We start from the raw sequence: 19,574 nt of genomic DNA on the forward strand, positions 1-19,574 counted from the left end.
TCCTTCTTTTAGTGATGGGCTTGTCCTCTTCAATGAGGATGTCTTCCTCTATGACAATTCCAGCTGAATTGCATAGGTGACAAATGAGATGAGGGAAGGCTAATCTTGCCAAAGTAGAGGGCTTGTCTGCCACCTTATAGAGTTCTAGGGATATGATCTCATGAACTTCTACTTCCTCTCCAATCATGATGCTATGGATCATGATAGCCCGGTCTATTGTAACTTCAGACTGGTTGCTAGTAGGAATTATAGAGCGTTGGATGAACTCCAACCATCTCCTATTCATGGATTTGAGGTCAAGCCTTCTTAGTTGAACCGGCTTGCCTCTTGAATCTCTCTTCCATTGAGCGTCGTCCACACAAATGTCCATAAGGACTTGGTCCAACCTTTGATCAAAGTTGACCCTTCTAGTGAAAGGGTGAGGATCTCCTTGCATCATAGACAAGTTGAATGCCAACCTCACATTTTCTGGACTGAAATCCAAGTAATTCCCCCGAACCATTGTGAGCCAATTCTTTGGGTTCGGGTTCACACTTTGGTCATGGTTCTTAGTGATCCATGCATTTGTATAGAACTCTTGAACCGTTATGATCCCGACTTGTTGAATGGGGTTGGTGAGGATTTCCCAACCTCTTCTTCGAACTTCATGTCGGATCTCCAGATATTCACTCTTTTTGAGCTTGAAGGGGACCTCGGGGATCACCTTTTTCTTGGCCACAACTTCATCGAAGTGGTCTTGATAGACCTTTGAGATGAATCTCTCCATCTCCCATGACTCAGAGGTGGAAGCAATTGCCTTCCCTTTTCTCTTTCTAGAGGTTTCTCCGGCCTTAGGTGCCATTGATGGTTATGGAAAAATAAAAAGCTTTAGCTTTTCCCACACCAAACTTTGAAGATTTGCTCGTCCTCGAGCAAAAGAAGAAAGAAAAGAGTAGAAGAAGAAGAAATGAAGGAGATGGAGGGTTGGTGTAGGTTCGGCCAAGGTGGGTTGTAGTGTGTATGTTGTGTGAAATTGAAGGTAGTTAGGAGGGGTATTTATAGGATAAGAGAGAGGGGGGTTCGGTCATGAAGGGGAGGGTTTGGGAGGGAAATGGTTTGAATTTGAATGGTGAGGTAGGTAGGGTTTTATGATGGATGGATGTGAGTGGTGAAGAGAGTATAGAGAAGAGAGTAAGATTTGATAGGTGAATGGTGTTTGGGAAAGAGGTTTTGAGGTGATTGGTCAAGGGTGTATGGGGAAGAGTGTTATGGAAAGGTGTGAAGATGGGAGAAGAAGAGGTGGCGTAGGTGGGGATCCTGTGGGATCCACAGATCCTGAGGTGTCAAGGAATTCGAATCTCTACACCATACTGGCGTTCAAACGCCCATTCTCTGCCAATTCTGGCATTTAACGCCAACTCTGCTACCTTTCCTGGTGTTAAACACCAGTCTGCTGCCCTTTTCTGGCGTTAAATGCCAGCCAGATGCTCATTTCTGGCGTTTAATGCCAGCCTATGCCAGACAGCCCTTTCTGGCGTTAAACACCTAGAGTGCTGCCCATTCTGGCATTTAATGCCCAGAATGTTGCCAAGCTAGGCGTTAAATGCCCATTCTACTATCCTTACTGGCGTTTAAACGCCAGTAAGCCTGTCCTCCAGGGTGTGCTATTTTTAATGCTATTTTTCATTCTGTTTTTGATTTTTCAGTTGTTTTTGTGACTTCACATGATCATCAACCTAAAGAAAACATAAAATAACAATGGAAAATAAATAAATATAATTAAATAACATTGGGTTGCCTCCCAACAAGTGCTTCTTTAATGTCAATAGCTTGACAGTGAGCTCTTAGAGAGCTTCACAAAGACTCAGGGCTTGATGTTGGCCTCCCAACACCAAACTTAAAAGTTGAGTGTGGGGGCTCTGTTTGACTCTGTATTAAGAGAAGCTTTTCATGCTTCCTCTCCATGGTTACAGAAGAAGATCCTTGAGCCTTAAACACAAGGTAATCCTCATTCACTTGAAGGACTAACATTCCTCTGTCCACATCAATCACAGCTCTTGCTGTGGCTAGGAAGGGTCTTCCAAGGATGATGGATTCATCTTCATCCTTCCCATTATCTAGGATTATAAAGTCAGCAGGGATGTAATAGCCTTCAACCTTCACTAAGACATCCTCTACAAGTCCATAAGTCTGTTTCCTTGAATTGTCTGTCATCTCTAGTGAGATTCTTGCAGCTTGCACCTCAAAGATCCCTAGTTTCTCCATTATAGAGAGGGGCATGAGATTTATACTTGACCTAAGGTCACACAGAGCCTTCTTAAAAGTCATGGTGCCTATGGTATAAGGTATTAAGAACTTTCCAGGATCCTATTTCTTCTGAGGTAATTTCAGTTGAACCAAATCATTTAGTTCATTAATGAGCAATGGGGGTTCATCCTCCCAAGTCTCATTACCAAATAACTTGGCATTCAGCTTCATGATTGCTCCCAGATATTGAGCAACTTGCTATTCAATAATATCATCATCCTCTTCAGAGGAAGAATACTCATTAGAGCCCATGAATGGCAACAGTAAGTTCAATGGAATCTCTATGGTCTCTATATAAGCCTCAGATTCCTTTGGTTCCTCATTAGGGAACTCCTTGGAGGCCAGTGGACGTCCATTGAGGTCTTTCTCACTGGAAATCACTACCTTTTCTTCCTCACTGGGTTCGGCCATGTTGGTTATATTTATGGCCTTGCACTCTCTTTTTGGATTCTCTTGTATTGCTTGGGAGAGTACTAGGAGGGAGTTCAGTAACTTTCTTACTCAGCTGACCCACTTGTGCCACCAAATTTCTAATGGAGGACCTTGATTCAGTTATGAAACTAAGAGTGGTCTTAGATAGATCAGAGACTACAGTTGCTAAGTCAGAGTGACTCCGCTTAGAATTCTCTGTCTGTTGCTGAGAAGATGATGGAAAAGGTTTGCTATTGCCAAACCTATTTCTTCCACCATTATTATTATTGAAGCTTTGATTAGGCTTTTGTTGATCCTTCCACGAGAGATTAGGATGATTCCTTCATGAAAGATTGTAGGTGTTTCCATAGAATTTTCCCATGTAATTCACCTCTGCCATTGTAGGATTCTCAGGGTCATAGGCTTCTTTTTCAGAAGAAGCCTCCTTAGTACTTCCTGACACAGCTTGCATTCTAGACAGACTCTGAGAAATCATATTGACTTGCTGAGTCAATATTTTGTTCTGAGCCAATATTGCATTCAGAGTATCAATCTCAAGAACTCCTTTCTTCTCAGTTGTCCCATTATTCACAGGATTCCTTTCAGAAGTGTACATGAACTGGTTATTTGCAACCATTTCAATGAGTTCCTGGGCTTCTGCAGGCATCTTCTTCAGAGGAAGGGATCCACCAGCAGAGTGGTCCAATGACATCTCGGACAATTCAGACAGACCATTATAGAATATACATATGATGCTCTATTCTGAAAACATGTTAGAAGGACACCTTCTGATCAATTGCTTGTATCTTTTCCAAGCTTCATAGAGGGATTCACCTTCCTTCTGTCTGAAGGTTTGGACTTTCACTCTAAGCTTGCTCAACTTTTGAGGTGGAAAGAATTTGGCCAAGAAAGCATTGACCAACTTTTCCCAAGAGTTCAAGCTATCTTTAGGTTGTGAGTCCAACCATGTCCTAGCTCTGTCTCTTACAGCAAAAGGGAAAAGCATAAGTCTGTAGACCTCAGGATTAACCCCATTGGTCTTAACAGTGTCACAGATTTGCAAGAATTCAGCTAAAAACTGATGAGGATCTTCCAATGGAAGTCCATGAAACTTGCAATTCTGCTGCATTAAAGAAACTAATTGAGGCTTAAGCTCAAAGTTGTTTGCTCCAATTGCAGGAATTGAGATGCTCCTTCCACAGAAGTCAGAAGAGGGTGCAATAAAGTCACCAAGCATCTTCCTTGCATCCCCACCATTGTTGTTGGGTTCGGCCATCTCTTCTTCTTTTTCGAAAAATTCTGTCAGGTCCTCTCCAGAGTGTTGCGCTTTAGCTTCTCTTAGCTTCCTCTTTAGAGTCCTTTCAGGTTCCGGATCAGCTTCAACAAGAATATTTTTATCCTTGCTCCTGCTCATATGAAAAAGAAGAGAATAGAGAAGAATAGAAATCCTCTATGTCATAGTATAGAGATTCCTTTGTGTGAGTAGAAGAAAAGAAGAGTAGAATGAAGAAGAAAGAAGATGAAGAATTCGAACACAAAGAGGGAGAGAGGGTTCGAATTATAAGAAGAAAAGAAGTGTTAGAAAATAAATAAATAAATAGAAAGAGATGAAAGAAAGAGAGAATTTGAATTTTAAATTAGAATTAAAGAAAAATATTTTTGTTTTTATTTTAATTATTTGTTAGTATTCGAAATTTAAGGGAAGAAATAAAATAAAATTTGAAAACTACATAAATTAATTAATTTAAAAAGATTTTTGAAAAAGTGGTTAATGATTTTTGAAAATTGGAGAGAGAAAAGTAGTTAGGTGGTTTTGAAAAAGATATGATTGAAATAGTAAACTTTTAAAATCAAACAAAAAGTCAAGTAATTAATTGAAAAAGATTTGAAAATCAAATTTGAAAAGATAAGAAGTTAGAAAAAGATTTTGAAATTAAGTTTTGAAAAAGATATGATTGAAATCTATTTTGAAAAATTTGAAAAGGAAATTAAAAATATTTGATTTTGAAAATTAAAGTTGATTACTTGACTAACAAGAAACTAAAAAATATGATTTTAGAATTTAAATATTGATCCTTTCTTAATAGGCAAGTAACAACTTGAAAATTTTTGAATCAAAACATTAAATGTTAGCAATTAATTTCAAAAATATAAAATAAAGATAAGAAAAAGATTTTGAAAATCAAATTTTAAAATTTTTGAAAATATTAAGAAAGAAATTGAAAAAGATTTGATTTTTGAAAAAAAGTTTGAAAAGATAGAATTTTTAAATTGAAAATTTGACTTGACTAATAAGAAACAATTAAATTTTAAAACTTTATGACTAAGTCAATTCAAATTTTCAAAATTTATGAGTGAAATAAGGGAAAGATATTTTTTTTATTTTTGAATTTTTTATGAGGAGAGAAAAAAACAACTAAATGATGCAAAACATAAAAATTTAAGATCAACACTAATAATGCATGCAAGAACACTTTGAATGTCAAGATGAACACCAAGAACACTTTGAAGATTATGATGAACATCAAGAACATATTTTTGAAAATTTTTAAGAAAAGAAAGACATGAAAGACACCAAACTTAAAAATTTTCAAACTTTAGACACTAATAATTCAAAAATGAATATGAAAAAAAAGAAAAGACACAAAACAAGAAAAACACAAGATCAAACAAAGACAATCATCAAGAACAACTTGAAGATCATGAAGAACACATGCATGAATTTTTTTCGAAAATTTAAAGAAAAATTAAAAATATGCAATTGACACCAAACTTAAAATTTGACACAAGACTCAAACAAGAAACACAAAATTTTTTGGTTTTTATGATTTTATTAAATTTTTTTGTATTTTTTGAAAATTATTTGGAGAGAAAATAAAGAAATTCAAAATTTTTAATTCCAAGAATCATGCAGTGTTAGTCTAAAGCTTCGGTCCAAAAATTTAGACATGGCTTAATAGCCAGCCAAGCTTTAGCATACAAATCAGACATACAATAGCCAATTAGATGAGAATCCAAAGGCTCTTGCCATGATAAGTGGAAGCCTCAGTCCAAAAGATTTAGACATGGCTTAGCAGCCAACCAGGCTTCACATATCATCTAAAACTCTAGAATTCATTCTTAAAAATTCTGAAGAACAAAATAAAATTTTTGTATATTTTTTTGAATTTTTTGAAAATTTTTAAATAAAAACTAATAAAAATATAATAAAAAGTAACTAAAACATACTAAAAACTATGTAAAAATAATGCCAAAAAGGGTATAAATTATCCGCTCATCAGTCACCCTTTCATTTTGACTTAACTGAATTAAGTACGAGACTATATCTTGGAGAAGAAGTAAGCATGAATTGAAAGAAAGAAATAGTACTTGCATTAATTCAAGAAGAACAGCAGAGCTCCGCACCTTAATCTCTGAGGTGTAGAAACTCCACCGTCGAAAATACATAAGAGAAAAATGTCTAAGCATGGCCGTGTGGCCAGCCTCCATTGTCTAAGGAATAAACTTCCAGAGATGAAAAATTATCTGAATACAATAGTAAAAAGTGCTATTTATACTAAACCAGTTACTAGGGATTACAGAAAATAAGTAACTAAGTGCAGATAGTGCAGAAATCCACTTCTGGGGCCCACTTGGTGTGTGCTTGGGCTGAGCATTGAGCTTTACATGTGCATAGGCCATTTCTAGAGTTAAACTTCAGCTTGGATGCCAGTTTGGGCATTTAACTCCAGTTGTGGTGCCAGCTCTGGCGTTTTACGCCAGAAAAGGGTCTCTGATGGGCGTTTAAACACCAGTTTGGGCCATCAAATCTCGGGCAAAGTATGGACTATTAAACATTGCTGGAAAGCCCAAGATGTCTACTTTCCAATGCAATTAAGAGCGGTGCCAATTGGGCTTTTGTAGCTCCAAAAAATCTACTTCGAGTGCAGGAGTGTCAGAATCCAACAACATCTGCAGTCCTTTCTCAGCCTCTGAATTAGATTTTTGCTCAGGTCTCACAATTTTAGCCAGAAAATACCTGAAATCATAGAAAAACACACAAACTCATAGTAAAGTCCAGAAATGTGATTTTTGCATAAAAACTAATAAAAATATAATAAAAATTAACTAAAACATACTAAAAACTATGTAAAAATAATGCCAAAAAGGGTATAAATTATCCGCTCATCAATAGATCAGAGACTATGGTTGCTAAGTTAGAGAGGCTCTACTTAGAATTCTCTGTTTGTTGCTCAGAAGATGATGGAAAAGACTTGCTATTGTCAAACCTATTTCTCCCACCATTATTATTATTGAAGCCTTGTTGAGGCTTCTGTTGATCCTTCCATGAGAAATTTGGATGATTTCTCCATGAAGGATTATAGGTGCTTCCATAGGATTCTCCCATGTAATTCACCTCTTCCATTGCAGGATTCTCAGGGTCATAAGCTTCTCCTTCATAGGAGGCTTCTTTAGTACTGCAGGATGCAGCTTGCATTCCAGTTAGATTCTGAGAAATATTGACTTACTGAGTCAATATTTTATTCTGAGCCAATATGGCATTCAGAGTATCAATCTCAAGAACTCCTTTCTTCTTAGTCATCCCATTATTCATAGGATTTTTTCAGAAGTATACATGAACTGGTTATTTGCAACCATTTCAATGAGGTCCTGGGCTTCTGCAGGCATTTTCTTCAGATGAAGAGATCCACCAGCAGAGTGGTCCAATGACATCTTGGACAATTCAGACGGACCATCATATAATATACATAAGATGTTCCATTCTGAAATCATGTCAGAAGGACACCTTCTGATCAATTTCTTGTATCTTTCCCAAGCTTCATAGAGGGATTCACCTTCCTTCTGTCTGAAGGTTTGGACTTCCACTCTAAGCTTGCTCAACTTTTGAGGTGGAAAGAATTTGGCCAAGAAATCATTGACCAACTTTTTTCAAGAGTTCAGGCTTTCTTTAGGTTGTGAGTCCAACCATATCCTAGCTATGTCTCTTACAGAAAAGGGGAAAAGCATAAGTCTGTAGACCTCGGGATTAACCCCATTGGTCTTAAGAGTGTCACAGATTTGCAAGAATTCAGCTAAGAACTGATGAGGATCTTCCAATGGATGTCCATGAAACTTGCAATTCTGCTGCATTAGAGAAACTAATTGAGGTTTAATCTCAAAGTTGTTTGCTCCAATTGTAGGAATTGAGATGCTTCTTCCATAAAAGTCGGAAGTTGGTGCAGTAAAGTCACCAAGCATCTTCCTTGCATCTCCACCATTGTTGTTGGGTTCGGCTGCCATGTCTTCTTCTTTTTCAAAAATTTCTGTAAGGTCTTCTCCAGAGTGTTGTGCTTTAGCTTCTCTTAGCTTTCTCTTCAGAGTCCTTTCAGGTTCAGGATCAGCTTCAACAAGAATGTCTTTATCCTTGTTCCTACTCATATGAAAAAGAAGAGAACAAAGAGAGAAGAGGAATCCTCTATGTCACAGTATAGAGATTCCTTTATGAGAGTAGAAGAATGGAAGAATAGAAGAATGAGGTAGAGAGAGAATAAGAGGAATTCGAACACAGAGAGAGGGAGAGGGTTCGAAATTTTAAGAAGAGGGATGTTAGTAAATAAATAAATAAATAGAAAGAGATGAGGGAGAGAGTGTATTCAAATTTTGCTTAAAAGAAAAGAAAAATATTTTTGTTTTTATTTTAATTATTAGTTAGAATTCAAAATGTAAGAAAAGAAATAAAACAAAATTAGAATTTAAAATAATTAATTAATTAAAAAGAATTTTAAAAAAGTGGTTAGTTGTTTTCGAAAATAAGAAGTGAAAAAGTAGTTAGGCAGTTTTGAAAAAAAAAATAAGAAATAGTAAACTTTTAAAATCAAAACAAACAAGTCAAGTGGTTAATTGAAAAAGATTTGAAAATAAATTTTGAAAAGATAAGAAGTTAGAAAAAGATTTTGAAATTAAGTTTTGAAAAAGATATGATTGAAATTTATTTTGAAAAAGATTTGAAAAAGAAATTTAAAAAGATTTGATTTTGAAAATTAAAGTTGATGACTTGACTAACAAGAAACCAAAAGATATGATTCTAGAATTTAAAGATTGAACCTTTCTTAATAGGAAAGTAACAAACTTGAAATTTTTGAATCAAAACATTAAATGTTAGCAATAATTTTGAAAATTGTGAGATAAAATTAAGAAAAAGATTTTGAAAAATTTATTTTGAAGAATTTTCGAAAACCATGAAAGAAAAATGAAAAAGATTTGATTTTGAAAAAGATTTGAAAAGATATAATTTTTAATTGAAATTTTGACTTGACTAACAAGAAACAACTAAATTTTGAAAATTTTTGACTAAGTCAACCTAAAATTTCGAAATTTATGAATGAAATAAGGGAAAGATATTTTTTTTCTTTTTTTGAATTAATGAAGAAAGAGAAAAACAACAAAATGACACAAGACATAAAAATTTAAGATAAAAACAAATAATACATGCAAGAACACTTTGAATGTCAAGATGAACACCAAGAACACTTTGAAGATCATGATGAACATCAAGAACATATTTTTGAAAATTTTTTTGAGAAAAGAAAGACATGCAAGACACCAAACTTAGAAATTTTTAATATTTAGACACTATGAATTCGAAAATGCATATGCAAAACAAGAAAAGACACAAAACAAGAAAAATTTAAGATCAAACAAGGAAAATCATCAAGAACAACTTGAAGATCAAAGAAAAACACAATGCATGAATTTTCAAAAATTTAAGAAAATTTAAAAAAATGCAATTGACACAAGACTCAAACAAGAAACACAAAATATTTTTTGGTTTTATGATTTTATTAATTTTTTTATATTTTTTTCGAAAACAAAAACAAAAAGCTTAAACATAAAATAAAATTACCCAATCTAAGCAACAAGATGAACTGTCAGTTGTCCAAACTCGAACAATCCCCAGCAACGGTGCCAAAAACTTGGTGCACAAAATTGTGATCACACTTTTCACAACTCCGCACAACTAACCAGCAAGTGCACTGGGTCGTCCAAGTAATACCTTACGTGAGTAAGGGTCGATCCCAGGAAAATTGTCGACTTGAAGCAAGCTATAGTCGTCCTGTAAATCTTAGTCAAGCGGATTCAATTGGTTATGAGGTTTTGATAATTAAAAGATAAATAAAACATAAAATAAAATAAAGATACTTTTGTAATTCATTGGTGGGAAATTCAGATAAGCGTTTGGAGATGCTTTGTTGCTTCTGAACTTCTACTTTCCTCATGGCAAGCTATATGATCCTCTCAGATGAAAAATACCAGGTACGCTTTCTGCAAGGCTAATCAACTGTCGAATTTCTCATTTCGGATGAAAAATACCAGGTACAGCTACCGCACGGCTAATCATCTGTCGGTTCTCACTAGCGTCGGAATAGGATCTCTCTATCCTTTTGCACAACGCCCAACATTTGCAAGTTTGAAGCTCGTCATAGCCATCCCTTCCCAGATCCTACTCGGAATACCACAGACAAGGTTTAGACTTTCCGGATCTCAGGAATGCTGCCAATTGGTTCTAGCATATACCACGAAGATCCTAATCTCACGGATTCGGTCCGTGGATTAGAGATCCAAGAGAATATACTCCGGCTGTCGTCCAATGACTACGTTGAACATCATGTAGGCCGCTTTTGGTTGTCAGGCACGTGGATCTTGGCTAAGCGAGTGAAGAACGGATGCTTGACGGTTTAGAATTCAGAATAAATTCTCGTTGCAAGTATAGTTTCTAAACCAAGCAATCATCCTTTCTTACAAACATTTTGGTTGTCACAAGTAACAAACCCAATAAAATTTATAAACCGAAGTATTCAAACCTCGGGTCGTCTTCTCAAGGAATTGCAGGGAGGTGTTCTTATTATTAGTTATGGAAAACAATGTTTTTGGGTTTTGAAAGGTTTGAACAAGAAAAATAAATTGCAGGAATTAATAAATTAATATCTAATAAAACTCTTGGCAAGGTATGAAAATTTGGAAGTCCTATCCTATTTACTCTTATGAGAATTGAGTTTAACCCCACTTAGTTAACCTTTCCAAAAGCAAGGAAAAGTCAAGTGGACTAATTAGTTAGATTCCCAAGTCCTAGCTAACTCCTAAGGAAAGACTAGAGTTAGTGGAATTCCAGTCAATTAGAGGAATTAATTAACAATCACGATAAGTTTAATAACTCAAGAGCCTCCAGTTAATCAATTAAATCCAAGAATATAAAAAAGCTAAATAAGAATCATAAATCTGAAATACCTCAATTGCATTTAATAAAAGGAAATTAATCCAAAAATATAAAGAGTTCATAAGCCAATTTGGCAACATAAGTAATTAAATGAGAGCATTAAAGTATCTGAAAGTAAAAGAAAAATATAAAGTAAAAAGGAATATTGAACCTGATTAAGAGTTGAAATCCTAAATCCTTTAAGAGGAATCCTAATCCTAAAACCTAAGAGAGAGGAGAGAACCTCTCTCTCTAAAAACTACATCTAAACTATGAAAAGTGAATAATAATGGACCTTCTATGAATGGATTCATTCTCCCACTTTATAACCTCTAATTTGTGCTTTCTGGACTTGGATCTGGGCCAAAAAGGGTTTCAGAAATCACTGGGAGCGTTTTCTGCAGTTTCTAGTGCGTGGCGTCTGTCACGCGTCCGCGTGGGTCACGCGGTCGCGTCATCTGGAGTTTTCCTTATCACGCGTTCACTTCGGTCACGCGTACGCGTCATTTGTGTTCTGCTCAAGGCACGCGTCCGCGTCAGTCACGCGTTCGCGTCACTGCCTTTTCGCGCTAGGCATGCGGCCGCGTTGTCCATGCGTTCGCGTCGCTGCCAGTTTCTTCAAAAACTCCATTTTGTGCTTTTCTTCCATTTTTGTATGTTTCCTTTCCATCCTTTAAATCATTCCTACCTTAGGAGATCTGAAAATACTTAACACACAAATCACGGCATCGAATGGTAATAAAAGGTAATTAAAATAAATATTTTTAAAGTATAGGAAACATGTTTTTCACATATATCACATAATAAGGAAGGGAAAAGTAAAACCATGCAATTTCACATGAATAAGTGGGTGAAGGATTGAATAAATCACTTAAATTGTGCACAAAATATATCATAAAATATGGGTTTATCAACCTCCCCACACTTAAAATATAGCATGTCCTCATGCTAAATCCAAGATAAAGAGTAAGGTAAAGTGGTGGAATTCATGCAATGCAATCTATTCTAAATGCAAACTACCTAAATGAATCATGCAATTCTAGTTATTATTCACTTGTATATAAAACTTACATGTAGTTAAATTAATTCATATCCTCAAGGAATCATATATGCATAGCCAAACCTTAGATAATGTTAAAGCACTTTTACAATTGAGATGGGTAAAAATATTTCACAAACTTGCAAGACACTTAACAATTAAGCAGAGATATATGGTGATGAGCTATTGAACCATCACTGGATTTTGTGTTTACTCTCTAGTCACTCAGTGTTTATTGGGTTAATCACTCTATTCTTTTTCTATCCTTACTTTCTATAACTTTGTTCTTCATCTAACCAATCAACAAATATGGAATACAGACCTACAAAAATCATGAGATCTTTTTCAAGGTTGTAATGAGGCCAAGGTAAAGGTAAGGGTATATGTATAAGGCTAAGTGAGTTAATAGGTGAATCTTTGATTAGTCTAAGATCTCACCTAACATACATATTTCATATAAATTAAAGTTTCTTAACCTATTTACCCAAATTTTCCCACTTTGTATTGCAGACTCATGCATTAGATTTAATTTTGGCATGCTTCCAAAATTTTGTTTTTAAAACAACTTATTCTTTTTAAATTCCTACCTTGTTTCTATCATCCCATGTTCCCATAAAATTCCCTACTCTTAAATTGTACACAATATCTATCTTAAGCTAATCAAGGATTCAACTTGGGATTTTTATTTTGTTTTTCTGCTTAAGGTTAGTAATGTGATTTATAGAACAAGAGGGGATTAAAAAGCTCAAGGGGGCTAACAAGGATGATGTAAAAGGTAGGCTAATTTGGGATAAGTGAGGAAAAAGTTAAATGATGGCCTCAATCATCTCTTGGTATGTATCTATATTCTATATTGGACATATAGATTAAAACAAAATAAAGAACATCAGAATGAAAAAGAAGGGCAAAACACACAGGAATAAAATCTATGGTTTGAATGTAACCATACAATTAAACTCAAAACGCATAGGCTGTGTGTTCTCTAGCTCAAAAATCATATATCAGTTATACATGTCATGCAAGTAGGAATCAAAAGTTCCCATTATTCTCATTGTAAATCTTAGGGTGGCCCTTAAAATCTTAGTGTTTCTCCTTGATGAAATGTTGTTAACTAACTAACATGTAATGCTATATATACAAGGTGTGTGACTTGTTTTAATTTACTAAAGTTTCTAGTTTACTCCTTTTTATTTTCAATTAAATCAAACTATTATATGCTAAGGGGGTAAACTATACTAATTAATCCACATATTCTATAACTAATAAGTTTAGAATTGCAAACTAAACTAAATGTCTAAGATATAAACTAAAGTGCAAAATGCAGAAATAAAGTAAAAATATAGCAAAAAAACAATGTATAAATACTGAAAAATAAAAATAAAAATAAAAATACAGAAAAATAAACAAAATAAGATAAAAAGGAGTCTGTAGTGGTTCACCAAAAAGGTACGCCAGGGATGGCGACCTCCCCACACTTAAAATATAGCATCGTCCTCGATGCTCACTCAAGCTAGGTGTGAAGGGGTGTCATCACCGGAAGGGTGGGCTGCTGGAGTCTCTGTGGTGGCCGGAAGATCTGCAGACTGGATAAGTGTAGGAGGGTCTGTCTGCTGCAGTGGAGGTGCTGACTGTAGAGGAATCTCTGGGTCTGCAGGCTGAATCTGGTGTGGCTCCTCTTGTTGTGGCGCAGCCTGCTCTGGTCCTGCCTGCTCAGCCTGGGCATGTGTCTCCTCCTCATGATCGCTCGCCTCCGCCTCAGATGTATCAAAAAGGGTGTCAGGCTCGGAGGGGATGTCGCTACTGGATCGGATCATCAACTTAAGGTGCTCATAGCGCCGCTTGTTGCGACGCTCCATACGATCCAGGCGGGCGAAGAGTCGATGCACCAAATGATAAATGGTGGTCGGCGGTGGTGATGGCTGCAGAGGAGGGAGTTGCAGAGAAGGGGAGGAGAAGGGGGGGTATGGGGGCGCGATGGGGTTAGGGTTCACGTCACTTGGGGTTAGTGGATTCAAATCCACGTGAACGTGTGGGGCACACGATCGCGTGGCTAGGGTGAAATGGGATTGACGCGGTCGCGTGATTGACATGATCGCGTGGAATGGGAAAAAGATAAATGACGCAGTCGCGTAAGGCACGCGACCGCGTTGCTGAAATTTGTGCTAGACGCACACTTCCAGCGTCGTTTCAGCGCAACTCTCTGTCTTCATTTAGGGGGCCATAATATCCATGCGACGCAGACGCATCACTCACGCTTTCGCGTGGGATGAGTGTTTTGCAAGTGACGCGTTCGCGTCAGCGATGCGAACGCGTTGGCCCTTTTGTGCTAAACGCACACTAGCTACACGATTCCAGCCCAGATTTCTGGGCGTTGGATTTTTACACCGATTTCCAGATCACGCGTTCGCGTGAGTGACGCGGACGCGTGGGAGGTATTTTTCGCAACTGACGCAAACGCGTTAGCGACACGCTCGCGTGGAACAATTCGTGCCAAAGGCACGCCTCCAGCCACGCTTTCGCGTGACTTTCTGTTCACTTTCCTTTTCTTCCTAATGCACTTTGTGACGCGGACGCGTCAGCGATGCTTACGCGTCGCGTGCATTTTTTTTATATGCAATTATGCAGTATGCAATGCTAATGTAGATGCTATGAATAATATCCAGGTTCAATAAAAATAATGTAATAAAAAAACAAACAACACGAAATAAAATTGAAAAAGAAACGACCATACCATGGTGGGTTGTCTCCCACCTAGCACTTTTAGTTAAAGTCCTTAAGTTGGACATTTGATGAGCTTCCTGTTATGGTGGCTTATGCTTAAATTCATCCAGAAATCTCCACCAATGTTTGGAATGCCAACAGCCTCTGGGGTCCCAAACTAGGCATGTGAAGCTTTTGAGCAGCTTCAAACAGATTCTCAGGCTCCCAGGGTGACGAATGTCAGAATATTTTCCAGGATTCCAAACTTTGTTTTTAAATCCGCCTTCGTCTTGATCTATATTCTTCCATCCGAGCGGTTTAGAAATTGTATTCTCTCCAAAATGACCAAACGTCTTCCGAGACCCATTTAATTGAACTTGGTACCAATCCGTGCACTTCAAATTGAAGCGTGGAACCTTATTGAATCTTGCACATCAGCTCTGAGCACGAGCCATTTCCCTCTTACTCTTAAAGCCGCAGAGAGCTCTAAGCTGGCCATCTATTTCAAGCAAACCATATTCAAGTGGAAAAATAAAGATAAAGGTTAAGGATTGTACCCACTTGAAGCTTGTATTAGGTGGTAATGGCCTTGGGATAGGTGTTTCCAGTGGTTCTGTAAGCTCTACTCCCTTGTATTCTTCTGTGAATTCCTCCACTTTTTTGTAAAATTTTTCAACAGCAACTGTGTCCTGATCAAAGTCTTCTATGTCTTCCTCGTCACTCAAGTCATAAGCTGGAGGTTGAGAGAAATCTACCTCGACGTCATCTTCGTATTCACTTGGATGAGGTTCTTCAGGCTCAAGGAGTTCAGTTGCAGATGTAAGTTCATGACTAGGAGAGCTTGATTCATGATCATCACTGCCTATGGAATCAATTTCTTGATCTGTTCTGTCCAATTTCTCACAAGGTATATGCATCGGAGGTTGTGCACTATCCTCCTTGGCATCAATTTCGAACTTCTCAGCGGAATCCTTTACAGTTCTCGATTCCCATGGAGGTTGATGCACGGAAAACTTGTCTCATAACAAATTTCCTTCGGCAAGTGTACCGAATTTATCGTCAAGTAAAAACTCACAATAGAGTGAAGTCGAATCCCACAAGGATTGATTGATCAAGCAACTTTAATTAGAGGAATGTTCTAGTTGAGCGAATCAGAAATTGATTTGAGAATTGCAGAAAATTAAATGGTGGGAAAGTAAATGGCAGAAAGTAAACTGCAGAATCTTAAATGGGAATGGGGGAATTGCTCATAAATGTAAATGACAGAAATTAAAGAGAATGGGTAAGATCAGAAATGGGGAGTTCATTGGGCTTAGGAGATGTTGCATTCTCCGGATCAATCTCATTTACATCTCTTCCTCAATCAATGCACTCATTGATCTCCTTGGCAATCTTAAGTGATTGAATTTCAATTTCTTGTAATTCAATCTCTCAAATATTGATCAATAGCCAATTCCTTGGTCAATTTCTCATGAGAAGAGATGAAGTATGGTCACTGATTATACCACATGCATTTCCCAAATCAAGCATTGAGAGGATTATAGTTACATATCCATCCAAACCCAATTTGGTCTAGCATGAGAAAGCATTTCTAGCTTGATCTCTTCATTCCTCTTCCAAGGTTCAGAAGAGATCCAAGTATGAATAGTTTCTTTTCCAAGATAACTACCCAATTGGATGAAGATCGAAAGCTTTCAAGTAAAATCAAGAGAAAAGATAGAAGAAGAATAATGAAAACTAGTATTAATCCATCAAATTACAACAGAGCTCCCTAACTCAATGAAAGGGGTTTAGTTGTTCATAGCTCTGGAAAATGAAAACAAAGATGGAGAATACATGATGAAAACTAGAAGAGCAGAGAAAGTAAAATACAGGAAGTAGTTCTATGCTATTTTTCCACTCCCAGAACTCCTCAAATAATTCAAAGCTACTCCTATATATACTACTCTTCTCATCTTCTAGTTGGCTCTTCAAGTTTTGGGCCTTTGGATCTTGAGTTTGAAGCAGTTCTCTTCTTCATTTGCGCTTGGCTTTACTTGCAGAGAGAAAGTGTAAAGTGGGCAGAGATTTTAGCTCAAGACGTTAGGGTTGTTAACGTTTAGTGAAAATATGAGTTCGAGAACATTAGTGACAATCAACTTTCTCACTAACGTTCCTAAGTAAAAGCCACGTTAACCTCAACGTTAGTGGCACAAACGTTGCCACTAACGTTGCCTCTAGGTCCTTCGCACACGTTATTGGGACTTAACTTTCCCAATAACGTTGAAAAGCCCCCATTGCTCCTACGTTAGAGGCCACGTTAACTTAGTTAATGTGGCTCTTTAACGTGGGCTTGCCATCCTTCGAGAACGTTAGTGACATTCAACATTGTCACTAACGTTCCAATGTGCCCCCATGTCTCACGTTAGAATCCATGTTAACTGGGTTAACGTGGCTTATAACGTGGCCATGCTTAGCCATCCCCAACGTTAGTGACAATGTTGAGTGTCACTAAGGTTGGCTCATCATTTCTCATCCACGTTAGCTTCCACGTTAACTAAGTTAACGTGGGAGTTAACGTGGCTCATAGTGGCTTGTGTGGCTCCTTCCAACGTTAGTGACAATGTTGAGTGTCACTAACGTTGGCCATCACCTTCTTCTCTCACGTTAGCCTCCACGTTAACTAAGTTAACGTGGACTCTAACGTGGCCACTTGTGAGCATTGGCCAACGTTAGTGATAATGTTAAGTTTCACTAACGTTGGCTCAAATTCCCTTCTTCACATTAGAGTTCACGTTAACTTAGTTAACGTGACTCTTAACGTGGGTAATGATGGCTTCGAGAGCGTCATTGGCAGTCACTTTTCTCATTAACTTTGCAAGTTACCTCCCATTCTTTGCTTCCTTTGGTCCTGAAATCAAGCAATAGAGTGCATCAAAGTTCTAGTCCATGTCATGGGTAATGCAGAATATAATTTGTCACTAAACTCATGCAAAATCCTCATGAAATCATGTAAAATGCATAATGTATACTTGAATCAAGGTGTAAGTGAATATCTACCCAAAACTAGCTTATTTCCTAAGAAAATGCATGAAACTATCCTAAAAACAGTAAAGAAAAGGTCAGTAAAACTTGCCAAAATGCCCTGGCATCACAATACCAAACTTAAAGCTTGCTTGTCCCTAAGCAAGTACTGGAACAAGAGAATGATGAATGAAATGCCAAGAGAAATGAGTCATTCTTGTGGAAGTCATGTCACTGATTTTATGGTGGTTTCATGCATAGCAACTTAGGTTCATTCCTTCACTGGTTTTCAGACCTTTATCATGCCCTACAATACTCACTTTGCTTACATCCCATGAGACTTTTATTCATTGATCCTTTCATTTCAGGGCTTATTGGTGTTCTTCAGGCTAAGTGTTCTGTAAGGGGGCAACTCTTTAAGATAAGCTTTCAGCCAACACTCCCGAACCAGTTGATCCAAGGTGCTAGGTGTTGAGACACCCCTAAGGACTTACTCCCTCAAGTCTCTCCCCCATACATAGCTTGAGTGTTGACGTTGAACTCCTCCCGATGTAGTTGTCGTCCTTCATTAAGTACAGTGAACTCATTGAATGCTTTCATCTGGGCTAGTTGTCGCTGATTGAGTTCCTGCAAATGCTTATCTTGACGTTCTTGTCTCTCGGTAACTTGGTGGATGGTTTGAGTGAGCTGGGAGTATTGTTCCTGTTGCTGCTCCATTTGTTGTTTCTTCCATTCTTCTTGTTGGCTCATCCAGTTCAATATTTGCTCTTGTCCTTCCATATGTCTCTGGTGCACGAAATTGTGATGTCCAGGCTCGAACAATCCCTGGTAATGGCTCCAAAGCTTGGTGCTTTGATCTTAATTCATAATTGTCACAACTTCGATACAACTAACCAGCAAGTGCACTGGGTCGTCCAAGTAATACCTTACGTGAGTAAGGGTCGAATCCCACGGAGATTGTTGGTATGAAGTAAGCTATGGTCACCTTGTAAATCTCAGTCAGGCAGATATAAAGTGATAATGGTATTTTCGAATATTATATAGTAAAATAGGGATAGAGATACTTATGTAAATCATTGGTAGGAATTTCAGATAAGCGAATGGAGATGCTTTTCGTTCCTCTGAACCTCTGCTTTCCTGCTATCTTCATCCAATCGGTCTTACTCCTTTCCATGGCTGGCTGTATGCAAGGGCATCACCGTTGTCAGTGGCCACATCCCCTCCTCTCAGTGAATAATATGCTCACGCACCCTGTCACGGCACGGCTATTCATCTGTCGGTTCTCGATCATGCTGGAATAGGATTCACCATCCTTTTGCGTCTGTCACTAACGCCCAACACTCGCGAGTTTGAAGCTCGTCACAGTCATTCAATCATTGAATCCTACTCAGAATACCACAGACAAGGTTTAGACCTTCCAGATTCTCTTGAATGCCGCCATCATTCTAGCTTACACCACGAAGATTCCGGTTAGGAAATCTAAGAGATATTCCTTCTAGCTTATTTCATGTAGAACGGAAGTGTTTGTCAGGCACGCGTTCATAAAGGAGAAGGATGATGAGCGTCACACATAATCATCACCTTCATCACGTTCTTGGGTGCGAATGGATATCTTAGAATAGAAATAAGAAGAATTGAATAGAAAACAGTAGTACTTGCATTAATCTTTGAGGAACAGCAGAGCTCCACACCTTAATCTATGGAGTGTAGAAACTCTACCGTATGAAAATACATAAGTAAAGGTCCAGGAATGGCCGAGATGGCCAGCCCCCAAAATGTGATCAAAGGATCATAAGGTAATCCAAAGATCCAAAGATGGTCCAAAAGACGCCTAATACAATAGTAAGAGGTCCTATTTATAATAAACTAGTCACTAGGGTTTACACGAGTAAGTAATTGATG

At 37.5% G+C, this 19,574-nt stretch overlaps 1 long non-coding RNA gene across 1 annotated transcript in view; it reads left to right on the plus strand.

The window, feature by feature from the left end:
* The window catches only part of LOC110263949, a 24,298-nt gene continuing 22,654 nt past the window's right edge, over nt 17,931–19,574 (plus strand). Inside the window, exon 1 of the long non-coding RNA XR_002349676.1 lies at nt 17,931–17,941. This is a non-coding gene — a long non-coding RNA (uncharacterized LOC110263949). The remainder of the gene's footprint in view (nt 17,942–19,574) is intronic.

The sequence above is a fragment of the Arachis ipaensis genome, chromosome B06 (assembly GCF_000816755.2).
Source record: "Arachis ipaensis cultivar K30076 chromosome B06, Araip1.1, whole genome shotgun sequence".
Classification (NCBI taxonomy): domain Eukaryota; kingdom Viridiplantae; phylum Streptophyta; class Magnoliopsida; order Fabales; family Fabaceae; genus Arachis; species Arachis ipaensis.